The following is a 21,793-nucleotide window of genomic DNA, read 5'->3' as shown; positions in this document are numbered from 1 at the left end:
GTAACTTCTAGGTTGTTAGAAAATTATGAGAAAAGAAGTCTGATGTTGTTTTTTCTGTAATAATGGGCATTATTTTCACTTTTATGTGTTCCTCCTACAGAGAAAATAGGCCTGATCTCTCCCTTTGTGGTTGCTCCAACTGCTCACTTCCACCACCCACACAACACATTTTCCCAGGCAACAATGTTCCTCCAAAGTTTACACACAATAAATAACGATATGCCCAAAGCAGTTAGCAGTGGCCCCGCTCTCCGTTTCCTGGCTGGAGTTGAAATGAAATGGTAATTTTGACTTGAGGAGGATTTCAAAGGGATGGCCTCTACTTTTCATCTTGGTGCATACCACGAGCTCGCCGACACATTCACGCTGGGATTTGAGAAGAAAAAAAGAAGAGGAGAAAAAAAGAAGCAGAATTTTAAGTTTTTCTATGAACTTCCTTCTTTCTTTTTTCTGCCATCTCCCCACAGAAAAGGAGATGTAACGTTGCTGAGATCTCTCCCCCAGATGGACAGCATTTATATAAACAACCAGCCCCGGTTCAGGGAGCTTTTGATTGATGTGTCATTGTCTAAAGATTGTTTCCAGGCATTTGAATAGATAATTCAGAGTATTTGATGTAGACATTTTTCTTCAAAGGTCAGCTGTGGGGGTAGAACAGGGGTGTCCTCTATCTCCCAAGCTATTTTTGCATCCAAGGCTCCAACCAGCCTGTCTGCTTTTCACAGGGGAGATTGACTGACACTTGAATCGCCCTCCTGCTCAAGATTACAAGGTGCTTTCCAAAACCCCATCTGAGATCTGCTCACTATAGCTCTGTTATGCAAAATACCTTTGTCTCACACAAAAGCCCGTAATACTGTGTTGGTGGGTCCTGTGTCTATTTGTTGTCTAGGTCGGCTCAAGTCTTGCAGCGAGATTGGAGCGAGACCAAAGATGCAGCGGAAGAATCGTCCAGGAACTCCATTATCTCAGCTACAAGGAATGAGAAATGGAATTAAAACACCCAAAACAAGGTCTGTCACACATCAACAGCACAGGCCTACATTTTGCAAAGTACATATACCACCTCATGCAGCACAAAATCCACTCTGAAAACCAAAACAGCCTCCCGCTTTGTACAGTATCTTATTTCTTACTTCACAGCCTCCTCATGCTGACCCAGCAACCACAGCCACATCGAGGGTACACTTTCCCGTGCAGGCCGATCACATTCCATTGTCAGTCAGCCGTGAGGGGAAGCATCAGAGTGACAAAAGCAGGGTGTGAAAAAAAGTGGAACACACAGTGGTGTCTTCATTATCTCTTGGCTGCGCGGGGGCCTGAACGAGGCCGGGGTTAATTGTTGTTGATTAGACGTCAGTCTGTATGGCTGAGTGAGCTCACAGATCTCACTGAGGGGGCCACAAAGGGAGAAGAGAAGAGGATGAGATCGTTCACAGACAATGATGTGAAATCAGTGTCAAGTGCTCTTCCTCTGTGGGTTCAGCTGGCTGGGCAGCAGATAAGGAATGTAGATGATGCAATACTTAAGAGTATTTTATCTGCCTCTGTGTGTGGTTACTGGAGCCCTGTTCTTGTTCTGGTGCATAAATGAGGAGTTTTGTTTAAAAGGTTGAAAATGCATGACTTAAAGAAAAGCAGGTAACCAAGGTGATTAAAAAAAACGAAACAAGCCAGATTTTCTATGATTCATCTCAGTAATCATTGTTCATAGATCAGTAGCTTTTCAGAGACTTAAAGCAGACCTGCTGTCTTTGGTCCAGTCTGCAACATCTCAGCAACCATGAGCTGATTCTGTGAATCCCACAGATTTCACTAATCTACAGACTTTTCCATACCTGATTAAATGTGTGGGGCATAGTGTCAAATCACTAATCAGATGGTTTGCCATTTAGTGTTGTAGAAATACTGAGATGAGGGGCATTGGTTTGCTGATCCTCTGACGTATCACCAGGTAGAAAAGGTAGTGTATATCCCAAGTGGCTCTTACTTCTTTAATGAATCTCACCTCTATACTAATGACCCAATGTTGGAATGTAATGCAACACCTAAGTGGTGAACATGGCAGACATTAAAACTGTTAACATAATAAATGAGAGCATGTTAGCATCAACATTTCTGTAACCAATGCTAAGCCCAGATTTTGGGAATACAGCCTACTTGTAATATAAAAGTAGTTTAACACAGTTTCTAAAGCTTTTATGAGTTTAACCTAAAAAATGTTTAATTCAAACAGTTGTATACTGTTAAATAATACACCCTCTGCTGGTTTATTAGAGACTACTTCTCAATTTAAGACAAGAAGTGACCAGTGGAGGAGGATAGTGCAAGTGATCATCAGCAGTTAGTCACAACTACTGTATTCTAAGCCATACTACCATACTGTTAGCCTGCATGGTGGCGAAAACAGATGGTACAAGACAGAGCTTCACAACTGTACATAAACTGCACAATGCAACAAAAAAACACAATGGTCACACGTCTCGATGAAAGAAAGCAGTTCAAAATGTTTTACTCTCTGGGTGCCCTCCAACATCAGACTGCATCCTGTATTCCAGTGCAAGATACTGTCTTTTTTTCCTAGTTTGTCGACTGGAAAACTGTAAATGAAAACTTTTGGTCATAAGAGAACTGAGGGTGCAAACCTTTTTATCAACGCTGTTTTAGTTGTAACAAGAAACTACTAACTCCAAAGTACTTTAAAATAAACAAATACTTTATTTGATTTCACCCTTGTGAAAAAAACTGGAAAGGTTTAGGTCTCAGGGGTTTCCAAGAGGCATGGTTTTTGTTTCTCTTGGGTAAAGTTGGAGCAAAAGTTTTCAATATTTTGAATCTGAAATTGTAAACTTAACTTAACTTCAATATGTCAGGTTTCAATTTACCAAATAGTTTTCAATTAGTTACTTATTGCCACATATTTAGAAGCTGCAGTTTCCTTTTTCAGAAGTAACCAGGGGCCTCATGTACAAAGGGTGCGTACGCACAAAAATGTGGCGTACACTCTTTTCACCACAAAGTTCAGAAGTATCGAGAGTGAAATGACCCTGAAAATGTAGGGCGCCTCACGCCAAATTCATGGCTGGCGTACGCACAGCCTAAAGGTGTTGATCCTTGCGCATGGATTCATACATCTGGATATTTTTGTGCATACGACATTTGCTGGATTTGAGCGTACGCCGTGTTTCAGTGGGAAATCCACGCAAGTCTATGTACATGAGGCCCCTGGTGAACAGACTCATTCTTGATAATTTCTCCATCTAGACCGAAGTTTCAAAAGACAGGTATCCAACTGTTGGACTTTATTTACATAGAATATTAATAAAATATTCAAAACAAGAGTTTAGAAAGTGATTTAACAGACAAGGGAACATAGATGCAAAGCATAAGAACCCAATAGACGAAGAGTCCAAACAACTATTTAAGACATTTGAGAATCTAAAGGTAACTGGACATCACAAGAATCTAATAACATGAACTAGGACCAAAAGAACCAAGAAAGTGACAGGATCAAAGCAATAAAAAAGAAAGAAACAATAAAAAAAAGTAAGAGCAATAAGAAATGTAAGTCAATAACAGGAACCCAAGACCCTAAAAAGAGTTCAACGCAATAAAAAAAAAACTATAAAGAGATTTTAAGCAGATATAAGCAATAAATGGATAAAGCCATGCAAATACATATAAGCCATAAAAGCTTTGAAAAATGATTAGGACTTTGGAATTGTTGTCACTGTATTATTTTATAATTTCCAATCACATTTAAATTGCATATTAAATTTGTTTTAGTCATAACTATTAAGCTACAAATTTTAAGGTACAAAATTGGCTAAATAACGTTTCCCCTGTCTTTACAGTAATTCAACTTTTCGCAGTGTGGAGTCATTCGTATCTTGTATGTATAGGCATTAAAAGAAGCCTCCTTCACAGTGTCTTAGCGAAGCACAGCTCCACAAAGCTGCTGGCACAGACGTAGATTAGTGTTGTGAAATTATTATTTTGCAAACATTTCTGACGTTGTCCATCCAACAACATCTTTATCTTATATCAACTGATAAACAGGTGTTCACGAAACTAACAACGGCTTAACACACCAACAGTTCACTTCCTGTGAAATGTGAACTACAGGTTTTGCAGGTGTGTTCAAGTGATCTCTCTCTGTTTGTGTGTGATCCATAAACAAGCCTCTGGGTCAACCCTGTGTTATATTTGTCTTTAATAGTTGATTTATATCACTCTGTTGCTTTTGTAGCCAAAATAATAACAACAACAGAGGTGGTTCAGACAGACGTATCACTGACAGGGAGCTGAGGAAGGCCAGGACGTCGCAACCTTCACGCCCCTCGCAGAGTGTGAGCTCGCTTTGTTTAAATCTCTCAGATCAAAGCCTGCAATGCAAATTCCTACAGCCTCCACGCTGCCATTGATGTTCAGGGGAGCCAAATTATTGTGGTGATTACAGTAGCTGTACACAACCGGTGCAGCAGGCCAAACAAGGGTCCTTATTGTGACTCTCAATTAGTGGTGTGACATCTCAGCACCCAACGTCTGAGAGGCATTCCACAATAAGCAAGGCTGTTTGGGCTGATAAAGTGATTTGGCTTGGTGGGGTCCTTTCATCTCCTCCGACAGAGGGGTATTTGAGGCTTCTGGGTATTCTCTCTGAACATCCTCACACCTCCCCTTATTGTGACAATAGTGCCACTGTGTTAAATGCCTCAAAGAGGCGGTCGGCCTTCTGCACTGTGAAAAACTCGGGCTCAGTTGATTGTCATGTGGTACCATGACTTGAATACTTCAAAGCAAAAAAAGCAACATGGATAAACTAAAATGAAAAACATGTAGAGATATTAATAGTAAACCAGCCACGTGAATTACTTTATCAGCTTTTGGTTCTGTGTTGATTTCACTTTAGCAGCATTATTCACAACAGATATCAGACTATTAGCAGTATTGTGGTGTTGTCTGAATATTCAAACATGCAGCCATCTCTTGTTTTTTGTTTGTGTGTTATTGAAAGCCACAGTGAGTTGAAAGGATAACTTTGCCTGTGGGAAGGACAGCGCAGCACAGGATCAGGTTCAGCTGTATTTCTGATAACACTTTGCATTCTGCAGGCAGCTGTGACAGCTCTGATGCCTCGTGTTTGATTGTCTCTTTCATGTTTTTCTCCTGCCTTCAGTATAAGCTGCATGGCCAGGGTGGAGGTGAGCGGATGGTGAGCGGACTACCGCAGCGGAGAGAGATTGAGATGTGATGTGTTTCTGCAGAGGTGATGAATAGAGGCACTGGAAGGACGATGGTTTTCAGACACTGCAGGCTGACTCTTAAACGTAACAGAGAGTTGGAAAGAGCCCTGGTGGTACAACTACGTCCAGTATGATTACCATCACGACGTGGATCCCTCACTGTATGTATTAGAAGAAAGAGAGCTGACTCCCTTTGGTTGGATTAAACCTTTCACCTCATGAGGAAGTAATTTCTCGTACTATGACGATGATAGACAAGAGGTTAGAGCAGAAGTCCAGGAATAACCAAATGACTTTCGGGATAAATCTGGTGATGGTCATTATTTTGTATCATCCAACAGATGCTATGAAAAACTGAAGCCTAGAATAAAGTAAATCCATGTTACTTTGGAAGGAGAGTCTGTAGATGGACTGATGTCTGGGCAATAGAGCTTGTTTGCCATCTAAAATTCTAATAGTTGCTATATAGATATACAAAACAGTTGCTTATATTAATACTCAAAAGAGAACATCGTCCACGGTTAAAATGAGCCCCCCATGCATTCATATTTTGATGAACAGTGAACTGAACAGTTCAATTTGTAAGTCATGAATGGGAACGGGAGCGTAGTTCACTCTAGAGATGGACAGTGAACGACTGCTCACGTTCCAGGAGAATTTGAGAGGCATCCAGAGTTGTCAACAGTTAGCGAGCAGGTGTTTTACTGCTGCCAAAGTTGCAAATTCAAAACAATGAACTACGCCCGTATCATCACACGCACTGCCTCCATCCATCACATCACACCCATCCTGCAACAGCTCCACTGGCTCCCCATCACAGACCGGATCAACTTCAAAATACTTCTCCTCACCTTCAAATCCATACACAACCTTGCCCCTCCATATCTCTCCCTCCTCCATACTGCCACACCCGTCCACACCCTCAGATCCTCCTCCTCCATCCACCTCACTGTCCCCCTGCTCATCTTGTTACCATGGGAAGCAGAGGCTTCAGCCGCTCTGCTCCCCAGCTCTGGAACTCTCTCCCACTTGACCTCCGTAATACTGACTCACTCCCAGATTTTAAATCCAAACTCAAAACTCATCTGTTTAAACTGGCTTACTCCATCTGACCACAACTCCACTGTCCATCCACTTAAAACTTTTTAAATTGTATTTTATTTACTGTTTGTTATATAAACTCTGTTTGTTTTAATGTTGTGAGGTGACCTTGAGTGTCAAGAAAGGCGCCTACAAATAAAATGCATTATTATTACTATTATTATTATTATTGTTATTATTATTATTATTATTATTATTATTATTATTATTATTATTATTAACTTTGAAAATCAACTAGTTCGATTTAGTCTGTATGAACTGAATTTTGAGCTCGCTCATTTTTTGTGTGAACTTGCACAACACTGGCCGCTACGATGTAGCTGCAGCGCAGAGCCAACGCTGAAGTAGAAACCAGGCTGTAGTTTCTGGACAGCTGTTCTGAGGCTTTGGGGCACTTGGCACATAATATCTAATAAATATCTCTAGCTGGGACCCCATATCTTGTTTTTCCGACCATAGTTGGACAACAGGGTAATTCCATGCTCCTGCACCTCTATCAGGGTGAAATATTGTTGATTTTCTTAAAGTGGACGATTGTTTACAAATGGAAATTATGCTTTTTTTCTGAGAAGATGGGAGACTTATATATAATACAGAGCCCTAGCATAACACCTACATGAGTAAAGCACTTTAAAACATTTTACACAGAAAACAAAATTAAGCAAGTGTTGTTGTCTTAAACTAAACATATTAGACTCCTGTTAAAACTTGATATAAGCCTCACTGACAAGTTCAAATGTCTTATTACAAGATACAACTAACCAAAAATAATACCTGAAATGCTTTTAATCAGTAAAAAAAACTGCCCACAGAATAAGACAAATGTACTTATTAAGTTTCTTGAATTAAGACATTATTCTTGTTTCAAGAAAACTAACTCTCATTCCAAGAAACTTGATGAATAACCTTTTCTTTCCCCATGTTTTTACGCATTACAAGCATTTTAGGCATGTAATATTTTGAAATAAGACATTTATCTGGTCCTGTCAGGTGAATGTGACTTCTATTTAGTCTGAAAAGACATTTGTTAGACATTAGAGATTTGACATGAGTTTGAGTTTTTGCAGTGTAAAACGTCCTTTCCACAGGTAGAAGCTTCACGCAGAACCAGACTCATGTTGAAGATGAATCTACTGAGACTGTGGCTTGGGTTGCTTGCAGAGACAGAGCAATGGAGACAAACAATCAAAAAAACAACAGTATAGATAAAACAGATGTATTGCTACAACCGAATTAGTGAAAACTATAGGGTCATTTTGTGGTAGACTTCTATATAGGCCATTTATCACCCATTAAGTTGCCCCCTGCTGGCTGTTAGAAATAATGCAGATTTAAGGCACTTCTATTTGCTAAACTTTTGCAACACACATCCACTTCTTCTATCCAGTGTATATTTGGATGAACAAGCTTTAGGCTGAGTACTCCAAACCGGCTGAGGAAGTAGGGAACTTCTGACTGACATACTTGTTTCTTGTTTACAGCATTTAAATGGAATAGACTGACAGAAAGATATGAAATACTGTCACCCTTCCACATTTGGCCCTAATTTTAGGCAGTTAAAGTTGAATGACAACATAATAAAACATTTTATTTCATCCTACTCAGTAAGGGCTGCAAAAGCAAGTTGAAAAACCTGCAATGACCTTTTGCTATAGCTTCATTGGTCCCTGTATAGGGCGTTGTGTTGACCTGGAAACAGCTATTCAGCGCTGTGAGAAAAAGGCCCCTGGAACGCTCCTTCCACTAAGAGAAACATATAACAGTATTAGATCTAGTTTAATTACACAGGGGCTTGCGGATGGGCCCCTCTTTTCTCTCAGCGGTGAAAATGTTTAAGCGTTTGTTGTCGGTTCAAGGCTCTCTAAAGGATGTGCTGGCATGTGTAGGGTTCTGGCAGAGAGGAAACTTGCGGTGGGGGGGTGAACTGTTATTGTTTGAAAAGCGTGTAAGCGGCCTTCACAACACCGCATCCACGGAAATGAAGCAAAGACAGAAAGGGAGAGGGAGAGAAAGAGGCAGGGAGAGAGAGAGAGCAAGAAAGAGAAAAAAAAAACCTCTTGCGCAGCTTTGACTGACGACTTAACAGGCGAAACCGAATTTGTCTTTTGCCTGGAGATGTCAGATGCCTTGCCAGTGAGAGAGAGCGATGGAAAGAGGGAGAGAAAAAGCACACCACAGAATCTCTCCTGCGTCTTTTTCGCCCTCTCTTTTCTCCTCCGGTTTAAGACGGCTCGCTGAATGCAACAACATCAAAGGCCTAGCACTCAGAATGTACATTGTTGTTCCAGTAACCACATGAAACAGAAAGAGAGAGATGGAGAAAGGCTGGGAGAGATGGAGCAAGTTTTTTTCTTCCTTTCTCTCCTTGTACATAAATAGGGAGATATATGAAGGGAATCGGTTTAGGAAAGGTAGAAGATTAACTCTTTTATCTCTTCATTTCAAGCGTCTTCCATATATCCACATCCTTCACATGCTAACAACTGTCAGGATCTTCATGCCTGACCAACACCACTTCAAAGCAGAGGTGTCTCCTGTATTAGGACATATAGAACTCCTCCACAAACAGCAATGATGAGAGGAGAAATAAAGCCGAGGAGGAGGAGGTTTATACAGCGTCAGTCCTGACTCATTGTCGTTAGGAAAACTCTCTGTAATCGGAGTTAAACTTAGAAAGGAACAAGCTCTCACTCTGCCATGCAAATGCTTTCCTGTTTCACTTGTGTATAAAAGAGAGACTCAACAAAAAAGTCCTAAACTTGTCCTTCAACGTAACCAACCGGCTTGAATCTCTGCCTGCCCTTATCTTTACACAGAGACCACCCAGGAGCAACAAGTCAGTTCTCACCTTTAGTCTGACTGTGTGTGTGTGTGTGTGTGTGTGTGTGTGTGTGTGTGTGTGTGTGTGTGTGTGTGTGTGTGTGTGACTGTGTATGTGCACAAGCTCTGTGCTTTAGAGGCACAAGTGTACGCCTGTGTGTGTGTGTGTGTGTGTGTGTAAGCTCTTTCTGAGTGTGCATCTGTGAATGAATGTGTTTTCTGCGTATGTGTGTCTCTACCTCCCACCATCTGGGCCCTGTTTGGAGAGATTTTCTGTAAAAATCACAGTCACGCCGTGGCAGGATTACCACTGTGAAAAGCAGCACCTGGAAGAAACTCAGTGCTCCTGCTCCGTTCCCTCAGATGCTCAAAGAAGTTTCTGGCTTCCCAGCTTGAGGCGCAGGATTTGTTTTTGACCTACATGGGCGTCCTAGGCCTCATGTTCCAATCCAAAAAGCAAAAAAGCATAGAACACATCTCAAATTCACACCAGGCTTCATCCAGCAAGGTTACAGTATCACCACATTACAGCAAGTGCATGTGTGTCTGCTCATGTGGGGGTGCACTCACAGCATGTGTGTTTACACCCTATATATCATATTCCCATGTTTTTCTTTTTAATGGTGAGCCAAGACACTAAAGGCTGATTATCCACACTGAGATATAAGCCTGAGAATGAAAGAGTTCAATAATCCCAGATGGAAATTGAGTCGGAGCATCTCCACTGAAGATTTCCCATTAGAAATAATCTTAGTCCAGGATTAGCCACAATTAAACTGTTTTGATGTTCCCACACACACACAAACACACACACACACACACACACACACACACACACACACACACACACACACACACACACACACACACACACACACACACAAGGAATGTCTCTATCCTTGTAAAGTGAAGCATCAGTCTTGCATCATTCCTTTTGTTTGTTTTCACCTCTCTCTGCTGCAAAGAGTAACCAGGAAAACTCCCACAATGCTCTGTCCCTTGAAATAAAACATCCAGTGTTAAATGATTTCAGGTCAGAGGCTCCAGTGCCTCCACATAGCAGTTAAAGTACACTTTACTGCCACTAGGGGGCCCGCATCTGAAGCAAGGCCCCTAATAGAGTGATTGAAAATGCTGTTAGTGATCCTCCAAAGTGTCTCACACTCTCATTTTACCTCCCTCTGCTCTAAGTCATATCTCTCATGGCTCTGACATTAAAACTCCAAAATCATGATGTAAATGTGCTATCTATCTAGACAAAATGGGTGAAAGATAAACTGATTTCAAACTCATCTGCATCCTGGTGCTTATAAGTATTGCATGTCACACCTTGGTCATAGCAGAGCCAGGGAAATTAAGTATGTGTGTATCTGACCTTTAATTTTCAAATGTTAGATTAGAGTTTTTCCTGTTTGGACCTGTGAGTTGCCTTTTAGTGATGTGAGAGTGAAAAGGGCGACATCATTTTTGCCCTTTGTTCAGGCCTGTTTGTCATTAATATGTGAAACATGATGCTTAATTCACATGAAGTCATATGACTGCTTTGTCAGATGGCATCACCCCTCTGCCGCAGTTTAAATCTTATCTTTTGTCACTCTGGATGTGGCTCTCCTTCATTCCTTCTGTCTCTCAGCATGACTGTATATATTCAGTTTGGATTGTGTGTTTCTTTCAGCTCCACCATGAACACAGTTGGCATTCATGCCCCCTCGACCCCACAGCCCTGTTGCTCTGTGAGCATTTTGCCATCCGCCCTCGCTCTTGACCTGCTCACCCTCTGCTTAGTGCCTGGCAGTGTCTGGGAGTGATGTCGGTGACATCATCCTTCACAATGAGTCCACTGCCACCTCCAGCTCTACTGTCCATTGTCCTCCTGACAGCGAGCAGTGTTGTTCTAGTGCGGGGCGGCACTTGCACGGCACGCTCCCTCTGTAAATGATGAAAGAGAGAAAGTCACGCTGAAAGCCTGGGCCATGTTTGGCGGCCACGCCGGTCGCTGAGCTGCTCGGAAGGCGCCTCTCTCCCCTGACAGAAACTTCTGTTATGTGTGGAGATAAAAAATAAGAAAGAATGTGTTTGATGTCAAGATTTGAATAAATACCCTGATCTTAATCGTTGTGCAGCATTAATCACATTTGGTGACAACATAGCTTCATGTGTGTTTGCCAACGTGCTCCCATCTCTTCTTTGTGTTTTTACATCTATATCCATGAGCATGGGTGTTAGTATAAGAGGTTTTATTGTGCTACTGACTTTTAAGAGTTTTTATTGCTCTGAAGTTTACAAGTTTTCATCTTCAAACTTCCCTGGAGGCGTAACATTTTTATGACACTCCCATGATTGTTTTGTCCTAATGATCTGGGTCTCCTCTGGTTAACACAGGGGTCCATGATTAAATCTTCACATGTAGTGGCTTAACAACATGCAATTAAGACTCTTCGTTCAGAGTAAAGCTCAGAATGACTTTGATAAATCCACATTAAAGACATGAATCAAGACAAGTAACAAGATTGTGTCTCTGAAATGGTGTCTATTTGTTTGTTTTTACATCTCATCCATCTTTACCTGTTGTTCTCAACATGTGTGAGACCTACACGTGGATGAACAGATCAGTGGAGTTGGTGTGCATTTCCTGGAATTCAACAGGGATTCACATCTGGAATAGGTTTGTTCTTGCGTTATGAAAGCTCGGGCTGCTGAGCGTAAAGTTGAATTGAACAGCAGTTGTTCAGATGTTGTGGTTTATCACCTCAAACTCTCCTCTTCAGTCAGCCTGGAGAGGGAGAAGCTCTTGGTTTGTAGACCTGTGAGCATCTATCCAAGATGTTTCTAACAACTCTGCTAAACTAAAGTGAAAGAATATTTGTTAGCCTCTTCTGAGTGTCTTTTAGAGCAGATGTCTTGTCCATCTCTCGCAATCGGCTCCATTAGATACTGATGTTTGATGTATTTGATCTGACGTGTCTGTTTGATCATCTGTTATACCTTTACTTGCTGAGACAGTTCAGGGTCTTTTGTGATGTAAATTCCATATCCTATGGCCCCGCATTCTTTGAAGGATGGAAGAAACTCAGACAGACCTAGACAAAATTTTCTCAGGAATTCACTGTAGGTGTCACAAAGATAAAGCCTGCCCCCCTCCCCTGTCAAAAAGAAGAAAAATCTTGCTTGCCGGCACAGCATATGGAGAATTGTCCCAATTTCTTTTCCTTTATATCAAATGCAACGTGTTTCAAGTCAAACCTTTTGTAGCCTATACCACATGCGATTTAGGCTCTTGTGTGGCGACGCAAACTTTGTGACTTTTTGATATCTCTGGGAGCGCTGTCTGACAACTTTCTGTCACTCACACTTCCTCCTTTTTCTTCCTCCACCACCAAGCGTTTTTTCTACCCCATCGATTGATTAGCACACATCAAGCCCCTGTCGTCATGGCAAAACTTCATTTGAATCTTCAGTACTTTCCCCGTGTCTTTCAACCAGCAGCTGTCAGCCACATCAACAGCAGACACGCTCCCCGCCAGACGAAGTTAAATTGAAGCACACTCTAACACTATATATAGATAAAATGTCACTTCTTTCAAGAGACAAGGCACCTTCGAAGTCGTCAATATGGAGCGCTTTATCACCGGCAAAATAACTTTGAAATGGGAGAAGAGAGAAAAGATGAAACGCTTATTCTCTCTTCCCACTTTGTGCTTGAAAGAGTGAGAAGGCGAGATTATTCTAAAGTGGGTAGAATCGTTTAAGGGGCTCGCTTTTTGATCTGCCTGTCCGTCAACGAAAACGAAGAGCACCTCCTGATGCTTCTGATCGTTAGGTGTCCTCAAAGTGTCTCAAAGTCTCTTTGTTATCGCTGAGTGCGTCGATTAAAGGGAGGAATATCATTTATTCATTTTGCCATTGAGCGAAAGAAAGAAAGGATTCCAGAGCTTAGCGTTCATTTTCGTCAAACTCTCGAGGTGCACTGATGAAGTCAGCTTTCTTTTGAGCGACGAGTAGAGTTGCAGTAAAGAGATGTGGAGAGAAAGTTTTTGCTCTGCAAATTTTGAAAGGCCCCACTGATGTTTGAGATGAAATAAATGGTGATCAAACTTTATTAAACTTTTCTTTTAACAGCACACCACAGGATGACAGTTCTGAGAAGAAACCTGTCTAACAAGGTGTTACTGATGGATGTGGCTAATACATAGACACATGCACATCACCACACACACACACACACACACACACACACACACACACACACACACACACACCAACCCTTTCTTTATTATGCTGGATGTGTTTTAGTCTCTCATAAACACACACAAGCTGCAGCAAGTTTAGACGGTGAGTGTATAGAAGCTTAAGTATATGTTTAGTGGAATATGTCAAATTGATTTTAGGGATGAGGGCAAACAAAGCAAGCTAGAGTCAACACACTCTGTGTGAGCCTGCTTCCTCTTTTCACCAGAGGACAAAGCCATGTTCATCTTTGCTCCCTTTTCCCAAACACAGCATCTGATTCTCTAACATGCCTCTCAGTCTGGAAGTCCCTCCATTCCTACTGTTTCAGGTGTTTTTTCTTTCTTTTTTTCAAATACTCAGTCCTGTTGCGAGGTGTCTCTTAGAAGTTGAAAAGTTCTTTTCAAGCCTGAAGTTTTTGCCGTCTTCACTTTTCAACTGGCAAGATGAATATCGGTGGGACAAAGCAGAGAAAGGAAAGGCTTTTGACGAGACTTCTGAAGGCCCAGGAGCTCGTCCTGTCTCTCCCTTTTGCAGTTTTCCCATAACTGGCTTTCTCGCGTGGCTGCTAAAAAGACACCGAATCAAATGCAAACTGAGAAGTCGCAGGCTTTCATGATACATCAGTGGAGTCCTTGTGGAGATGCTGCTCTGCTTAGGTTTTTCACAACTTTTGAAAAATGAGAAATTGGTGCATTCTCTCTTGTGTTATCAGAGCTGCTGACAGTAAGTTCTTGTTCTGTATGTGCAGAGAGACGATGCCATGAATACATGACCCTGAGCAAAGACGAGTTTTAAAGTGCAACTTGTCAGACATTACCTCACATAGAATGTGATTTCCATGTCATCCCTTTATGAAACACAATCTGAGGTGAGACGTAACAGAAAACATACACTGTGTTGCTGTACTAAAGTAGATGTTTTACTTCAAACTTGTGTATTTATTTGTCTGACAGCTTTTTACTTAACCCAAAACTATTTATCACAAACATCCGGGCTTGATACTCCTTACCTTTATGTCATTGACTCTGGCTTTAATGCATGTCTTAATCATATCAGACCGGTCCGATTGGACCCATTGGAAAAGAAATGTCTCTTTGATCGAGAGGATTGGTTTGTGCTCTCTGATGTTTGAATTGTTAGCCATGCAAACATTTAACCTAGCCATTTCTTTCTGTTTGTGGTGAACCTATTCTTACTGCGCATGTCTACTCTGTATGACAAGATAAGTTTCTGCTTGTCCTACTGCCAGAACTAATAGAAATATGTCTGGAGCAAAGCAATAATGATCTATCGCCGGCACAATCTTGTTACTGGTGATTTAAAAACGAACTTAGGAGTGTTGAATCTGAATGGTTAAAAATTCAAAGGGAAGTTGGAATCTCTAATCAGAACAATTCAAATTGGGTAGTGCACATGTAATCACAAGAAATTAGATAAATGGCGGAACAATCAAAGTGTATTATGAAACAACTGATGAATAATTACAAAAATAACAAGATATATAACCAACAAGACAGGGAAAGAAACTCTTAGACCTTTTTTAGACCAGATCGGCCCCTTCAAAAACGGAAAAGTCTGTCTGTTGCTTTTCTTTGTTTCCATCTGCATTCATATGACACCATTGTGAAAACCATCTGCGTGCACGAAGATCTGCAAAGCCAAATGAAAACACCAGATTTTGTCAGGCCAGTCGTAACTTTGTAATGAAACACCACCGAAGAACACCATGTGTCTGCGCATAAAGGCATTCTTCAACAGACCAGTGAGGACACACAAACAAGGAGAGGATGGCAAATATTGCAAATCTATGCAGAGCCTCTCGGGTGCCAGGTCAAGAAAAATAAGGCGCATATGCCAGCTGTTGTAATAATTGTAGTAATTTGCGCATGGACAACAAACTTGAGGGTGCATAATCTGGGAGTGCATGGATTGGCACATGGCTCTTTTTTTATTTTTTGACTTCCCACCCAGAGGGCTTCGTTAATCTACACTTTGCTGAAGTCTGCAACACAAACACAGCTTGGTAGTCGCCATTTTTGTCTATGTCCTCCTACTTGTGCCTGGCTGTTTGACTGGGAAAATAACACGCATGTGAAGACAGGGCTGGGATGTCATTGCTTGAAGCAGATCCCAATATTGCCAGTTTACACAGCGGTAGAAGTTGTGGTGTGTTCAAAAGATTGACCCTAGACCAGGGTATTAAAAGCTTGCAATTTTAGCCGCCTAAAGCGTTGTTCCATGTAAATAAACGGCTAAAAAACTAAAATGGTTTACCTTTTCCTATTGAATGAATTTCTGTGTAAACAGCCTCTTAGAGAAGCCTATGTTTGTGGGGATACTTTTTATTTGTAGCTTAAATTATTTCAAATTAATAGTATCCAAAATATGAGATACTGCTTGTACCAGTCTGTTGTCGTATAGATTTATACTCTTACTTGATAGAGAAAATGTGTATTATTTCCCCATCTGGACACTACAGAGTTCATGAACTCATGGAAGGGGCTTACCTTTGTAGATAAGGCAGACCTGTCTCATTCATAAAAGTCAGAAATGTATGAAATGCTGTTATATTAGAGGAATGGATGGAGGTGCTTTGGGTGGAAATGCCCAAATAGTTTATTTACCTTTTTTTACATGTGCAAGTTTCTCTCTGTGGTTTGTGCTGTCTGGACAATCTGCGTTGGATATTTATAGTCTAAACAATCAGTGTTTAGTGTTCATCCAGGCTGGGGGGCCCATGGTTTAACACTTTCAAGAATCACTTTGTGGGGTGGCATCGCGGGGCAGCCTCGAGAAAATCTGAAATAGCTGAAACTAGACCTCTGTGCAAATAATCACCCTGGGCGTCTGTAAACCATCATGTTTATGCATTGTAAATTGTGAAAAGGAATGCTTTAACATTGTGTGGCGTATGTATTTCAAGGCTTTGAACGTTGGATGGTATCCGTGATTTCACCCACACAACCACAGGCTTTTGCTCTCGCCTTTTGACTGAAATATCACTCAGATTCCAGAGGGACTAAAAAAAGGCTGCCTAAAGAATGTGTCTGAAACCGTTCCCAAGCTGCCTCCATGCATTTAGCTATCACTGCTGCAGGGTCAAAACCTTCCACCAACTTCTCACTATTCTAAGTTCTGCTTTGGTGACCATGCATTTTTGAAATTACACAGCAGGCTTTGAGAGGTTTGTCTGAGTCTTGACTTCAAAAGCGTTCTAAATCCATAGAAGACATTATAATCCTTCAATCCTCCTCTAAAACTGGACATACAAGGTAACAACAGAGCTGCTTATATAAACACTCAGCAGAACATATTTAGATGTTGCGTCAACCTCTTTTTCACCTTTGAAGGAGTTTATAAGAAGAGTTTTTGGCAGGAGTGCAGTCGCCACACCGGTTATCTCCTTCCTACACTGTAATTCATCTCATTTGTAACACACCTCTTCCTTTGATCTGCCGTTTTTGAAACCTTGTCTCACAACCTGTTTACCCACTGAGTCCTCCAAAGACACCGGGAACAGACTGGCTGATGTCATGACAGACATACAAAGATGCACCCACTCCTTGTCCTAAACTGGTTATGTTACCTTGAGTGTGTTACAGGCTAAAAAAAGACAGATGTTTTGGTGAACCTTTGTAACTTTTGTTCCCAGTCTACTTAACTTACTTACAGCCGGGTCATCTAAAGGACAGATATGTTCTTCCGTTGAACCAGACAAACAAACAGATAAAATAAGTTCCAATTAATCCAAATAGTACCACTACATGAGAATTAATATTAAATTTAGGTCACATTTTAGTCTCAGTTTCAGAAGCCTTGATCTAAAATTTGACTCATTCCTTTCTCTGACGTTTTTAAGTGTGACTTTTAAGATAAATTATAACTCAACACATTGATTATATTTTTCACCTGCTACCTTATGAGGCCTACAACTTTGGTCATTTACTAATTTATAACAGCTGACATACAAACTATCCAAGGATAGAATCAACATGTTAATCTTACACTACAAGTACACAAATGTCACCCTGACTAGCTAAAGTGACCATGACAGTATCGTAAATAGACGCAGAACAGCCTCGGTTTCACCTGGTGCTAGCTTACACAGCTGTGTCCCAGTTAAGGAGTTCAGCCTCTGTAGCCAGCATAGTCTGCTTTGGCTGGACTTAAACAAAAACAGTGTGGTCCATGGAGGATTTCCTGTTTATGTCATAAGCTGTTTCCACCCCTCACACCCAGTAACAGGTAGCTAGCTGGCTAACTAGCTTCATGGCTAGCATTGCTAACTTTGCTAATCATTTTAAGGGTTATTTCAAGGTACAAGGCAACCGTCTTTAACATGTATATCACTCAATATTCCATCGAGTTGAAACTGAATACTAACAAACAATGTACAACTTCCCTGCTTGAGAGTCAGACATTTTATTAATTGGTGCACAAATAATCATAATCACCTGGGAAAGGTTGGACGTATTTGTCAGACACATGTGATGGAGCCTTTGAAATGGGACAACCTTTGATGCGCTGCTATAACACAATCGGTCTTCAAACACACCTTTAGAAAGACCCAACCCCTGAATTGGAAAACAGTTGTTGTCTGAATTAGCCAGAAGATAGCCCAACTAGCCAACTCTTTCAACAATCAACCATACTAAACATATTTTTCTTTCATATTGTATCACATTAACCAAAGAAACTCTATTCTGGACATGTTTCTGCAAGTTTACTGTGTTTTGTGTACACTACTTACCTTACACAGGGGAAAATAGTATTGAGATGAAAATTAGAGAAAAACACGCGCATGCAGCTCTTGCTCTCAAGCATCTGTATCGAGTCAGGAGGCAGAACAAGATCCCCAAACTAAAAGTTATTACAAACAGATCACCAGTGGTACAATGACCTTTATTTTTCTTTATTTTTCTCAGTGACTGTTTATGAACAACTACTACTGTACATTTACAACAGAGAACCAAACCATATATAATGAAAAAATACAACATCTCTTATCACAGACTAGCTCCCTGCATACTTACACAAAGATTGGAACACATGAGATCCAGATGGGGAACAACCTATGTTGGCAGAAGTAGAGGATGCTTCTTGTGAAAACTTTTGATAAGAGGAATTTTCTGTTCTGCTGTTTATCAAGTTGGAGACATATAATGAATCTTTCTTTGCATCTTACAGATGACAGCAGCTATTCTGGAGGAAACAGTTTGGGAACCAGGCTCACATGATGATGAGGGTAAGTGTATTTATGGATTAACACACATTAAGAAGTACTGACTGAAAAGTTTGAATTGAGTTTGGGTTTTTTGTTTTGAAATGTTAGACCCTCAGTTGAACTTTTAGCCAAATGATCTACATTATGATTCTCTTGAAAAGCTTGTGATGAAGTGTGTCATAATTACAGAAGTAGTCGTATTCATTAAAGGACCAATTCTTTCTCTCTGATTTGCTCTGGATTGTAAAAACCTTTTATTTCAGATTTAGTTGTACTGATCCCTTTTTGTGTCAAATATTTTTGGCTACTTTATTTTAGATAGATAGAATATTTTATTAGATAGAAAACAGACAAATTGACAGGTAATGATGGAAGAGAGAGAGATAGAAATGACAAGTATCAGAAGTTTCAGAAACACAGAAACTGTGACCACATTGATGTGAAAAATAATCAATTAATTTCAAACTTCTGCTTTTAAGCCCCTTTATTCATCATCAAAAAGTGAAATGTCATAAGTCTGTAAGTAATTGGTCCCAGGCAAGCCAAACTCGGAATAAAAGAAACAGGATGAACAAAAAAAAAAGATCATCTTATACTGACAACACTTCTCTTACAGAAGTTGGTATGATATTACGGACGGAACGGTATCTTGAATTTCACGATATCTTAAGAGTAAAAGTGTCTCAATACTGCCTTAAACCTGTGAGAGTATGCAGTAACAGTTCTCCAAGGGCAAAAAGTGTAGTGTTGATTCAGCCGCAGTGGAGCAGAGCGGAGGAATGTGGGAACTGCATATACCAACGTCCCTTACCTGCCCATCATGCTTTGCAATTTGCTTGCAGCCCTAGATGTGGGACAGTGAAAATGGCGAACACCAGCTTTAGAAGAGAGGAACAGCTCGATCTTGAAATTTGGATGCTCCAGTGGCTTTTAAATCTGACATTTGGAAGTATTTCCGTTTCCCCGTATCAAGAAATGGTGATGGACAAACAAAAACAATATGCAGGCAGTGCCAGACTTCAGTGACCTACACGTCAGGGAATACGAATAATATGAGAAGCTACTTGGCAAACAGTGACCTCAAAAAGATGTGAAGAAAAAATCAAGCCAGGCCAAAAGAGTCAAAATGAAGTGTTCACTTCCTCACTTTATCAAAACAGTCAGAGAGCTCAAGATCATAAAATGTATTGTTTATTATATAACCTAAGGCTTATGGGCATTTTATTTGGTCAACAACAAAGAATTCAGATGGTAAGTAAGCCAAAGTATTAGTTCCCTTCACGGTCATACTTAAGTCCAACATTCTCACCAGCTCAAGGAAACAGGAAAGTTACATACAGTCTAAAGCATCTCACTCACCACAGATGGGTGGACCTCACAAGCTCTTTTTTCCAAATCTTTTTTGTCATTTTATTTGAATAGTGAAAAAAATTTGTACCTTGGACTTGTTATCAGGAAATTATCTAACATGAGATTTTGATATCATTACGTTCCTTAATAATATGTATGTTTCAGATACATTTTTCATGCTTTGTCCCTGGAATAGCATACACTTTCTTGTCTTTCATAAAGTCTTTCATTTGCCTTTTTATTACAGACACAAGATTGCATTTGTGTAGCTTTGAAAGGCCTGAGCTGCAACAAAAGTTTTTTTGTGAGATTTTGCTTTATAGCGCATTGTAGACTGAACTTTTTGTAATACTAATAACTTGAAGGTACCATTTAATGGCTGTTGAAAGCTTTCTTTTTTTCTCTTTGTGAACTTATTCTGATCTCACCAAAAAAATGACTTGGTTGAGTTACAGAAAAACGTATAGTTGTTGATTTAAATATTAACATATTTACTTATTTTGGTGAAAGAAGCAAAATTTTTGGTTTTAAAGTATAATCTGTAAGGAGTTGATGGTGTTGTCATGCAGTGTCATGAGTTGAAGGCCTCAAATTCCCAGCGTCCGAAGAAATATGAAGAAGTCAACTTTTTATTTTTTATTTTTTGAAATGCACAATTTTATACACTCACTTTTATTAATTGTATGATTAGATACAGGTCTTCATATTAAAGTACAAAGCAAAGTCTGACTTGTGTTTTCGGTGTTAGGTTTTGTTTTTCTTGGCTTGCCTTAAAGAGGCCATGTTTCACGAGGTCCATAACTTCTCTTGTAACTTCTCATTGATGTCGTAACTCAAAGAAGTGATTGCCAAACTATGGACTTGAGATTCATGCTGTAATAAACCAGAGTTATCCTGAAAAGTAAAGGATAAACATGGAATTAGATGATGGAAAATGTGAATGTATCCACATGAAGAGGGTTCATACATCTCACACACACACACGCACACCCACACACACACGCATACACACGCCATCAGTCCCCAGAGCTCCAGCTGCCCAGGGCTCTAAAGTCATGTTGTCCCAGTGTGATTGAAGGTCCAGCTGGTAGAGCAGCCCTTTTGATCCCTTTCCCTTTTATGAGAAACACAAACAGCTCCTCGTCATCACCGACACTGGAGTGATTGATACACACACACATGAACACACATGCAAACACACGCACACACACACACACTCACGCACACACTCATTTCGATCACAGTTACACACACACATTCATGCTCTCATTCACATCGTGATCACAGAGACCCACACATGCACACACACACACACACACACACACTCGCATTTTTAATGGATGTCCTCTCTCCCGCTGTAATCACCCTGCTAATGACCTGCTTGAACTCTGATTGAAGCCCGGAGGGTGAGAACAAGAGGTGGAGACATTGAATGACACAGTTGGAACCATGTGGAGTGTGTGAACATGGCTGCAAAGACTCGTTATGGCTCACTGTTTAACCCTGATCTTCATTACATCTTTTAACGATATTTATATTGATGAGCAGTTTTAAATTATTTAAATAGTATCATTTTATTGATCTTGGGGTAAAAACGCTGCCAGTTTTCTCTGAAAGCTCCTTAGAGGAGTCTTAGCTGTTCGTAAAAAAGACAGGAATCAATACAAGTCCCCCTTATGGACTGCATAAGCAAAGTTATTATTTTTTACCAGCTGTGGTAAATACCAAACCACTAGCAACCACCGATCTTGAGACATGAAGCCAATGTGGAAGTGCTAAAAACTTAAATTCCCCAAGTGTCCACCGGAGGCGGACTACGCAG

The 21,793-nt window shown here is 40.5% G+C and overlaps 1 protein-coding gene and 1 long non-coding RNA gene across 2 annotated transcripts in view; both read left to right on the top strand.

Annotated features, from left to right (window-relative positions):
• The first annotated feature begins 696 nt into the window (after window positions 1-696).
• LOC117816684 lies at window positions 697-1,256 on the top strand. The gene is made up of 3 exons (XR_004631990.1): window positions 697-772; window positions 893-1,013; window positions 1,144-1,256. It is a non-coding gene; the product is annotated as an uncharacterized LOC117816684 (long non-coding RNA).
• Window positions 1,257-17,554: 16,298 nt separating this feature from the next.
• LOC117816683 (axin-2-like) overlaps window positions 17,555-21,793 on the top strand; it is a 34,527-nt gene continuing 30,288 nt past the window's right edge. Inside the window, exons 1-2 of the mRNA XM_034689057.1 lie at window positions 17,555-17,642; window positions 18,585-18,642. The gene's annotated coding sequence lies outside the window, so the exon portion shown is untranslated. The remainder of the gene's footprint in view (window positions 17,643-18,584; window positions 18,643-21,793) is intronic.

The sequence above is a fragment of the Notolabrus celidotus genome, chromosome 7 (genome assembly GCF_009762535.1).
Source record: "Notolabrus celidotus isolate fNotCel1 chromosome 7, fNotCel1.pri, whole genome shotgun sequence".
Taxonomy (NCBI): Eukaryota; Metazoa; Chordata; class Actinopteri; order Labriformes; family Labridae; genus Notolabrus; species Notolabrus celidotus.
Note: the sequence above shows the minus strand (reverse complement) of the source record. Positions and strands in the feature narration are given on the sequence as shown.